Here is a 1,581-nt window from a genome sequence, read left to right on the forward strand (position 1 = left end):
GTAAAATGAAAACCCAAAAGGGGTCCGAAATTGGGATCCCAGGGAGGCTGAGGGGTGAATTCCCATTATTTACCTTATACTGTACTTTCAAACCCCTTTTAGTATCAAATATTCTTATATTCTTGTTGTTATATATGTAAGTAATAGAAAATAATAAGTTACAATGGTAGTTTTTTCATTATTGTATTTTTATAGTACTTCTAGTAACTATACCCTGTTTGCGGCAAGATGTGTTTTTTTCCTGTTCACTATTTTTTTTTTTTTATGCAATTTATATTTTTTTTGTCTACTTAATAAACTCATTATATATTTGTGTTTTTCTTGTACCTTTGTGTAATAGCTATTTGAATCATGGTTAGTTTTACTACAATCTGTTTATTTTGTAGAATTTTTGTTTTCTTTATGTACTATACCATAAAATGCATAAAAGTTGTCATACAAGCTTCAAAAAACTATCCCTATAACAAAAACATACACCTTATCTTTACTTTCTGTTTATGTTATAGCACACAAGCCTGTCAGCACTGATAAAAAAATTCAATGAAGAGAGGTCAAATTATATGAACTTGTCAAATTACAAAATAATGAGATTAACCATCATGATGATTTTTATATGATTTATATAAAAAATCTTACATCTGGGGTCACCTTCAGTACCATCTGATATAAACAAAAAACTTAGTCATTCATGATTGTTTAGTTGTAAGGTCCTATATTTGTTATTTAAATATTAAAATACTGGAATAAAGTGCATTTCAAACAATTCTTACAATAACAATGGGTCTAATCCCATGGCGTCTAAGGAAATACACATTTCAGAAAGGAAACAAGCCATATAATAAGGGGAAAAAATACAGAAATAAGACTTTACCTGCTGAAAAAGGCAAATTTGTGAGACTACCAAAAGACTTGTATGACTTAGTGACTAAATCTGTTCATAATAAGAATGTTCAACTCATTCCTGCCTCTACAAAATCAGCTCGCTTTCTAAGGCCGAAGCCTCCGACAAAAACAGAAGTTGAAAAATGTGCTGAAAATGAAACAAAAACAGGGTAAGAATACTTTTTTTTGTTATTAAGCTTTCAAAAATAATTAAACTTGCTTAAAAAAGTCACTTATAAACAACTATGAAGAAAAAGGCATGTGTCTTATATGCCAATTCTTTAAATGTGACAGCTGAAGAAAATGCAAGCTAGGATAATACTTATTTTTAAATTTCTAGTCCTATATATATTTTCAAGAATTAAATAGTGCATGATTTTTATATATAATATATATAAAAACACAGGCAAAGAAAAAAATATGCACTTTTGAGAGTAAATTTGATCAAAAAGCTTATTTAAAGAAAACACTATTGTAAGGGAGGTAATTCAAAATAAAATTATTTTCACCTTTCCAAAACTTAGTTTTTACAAATAAAAAACTAATTCACTTCAATTTTGGCAACATTTTTCAACTTCAGGTCAGAGAAAAATAGTTTTCGACTCCTTCGGATCAATGAACTTGAACAGATGTGGAATGAGGTTTTCATAGAACACAGAAAAATATCCCCTATGTGTACAGGGTTCATATCATGGGATT

Source organism: Mytilus trossulus, chromosome 8 (genome assembly GCF_036588685.1).
Source record: "Mytilus trossulus isolate FHL-02 chromosome 8, PNRI_Mtr1.1.1.hap1, whole genome shotgun sequence".
Lineage (NCBI taxonomy): Eukaryota > Metazoa > Mollusca > Bivalvia > Mytilida > Mytilidae > Mytilus > Mytilus trossulus.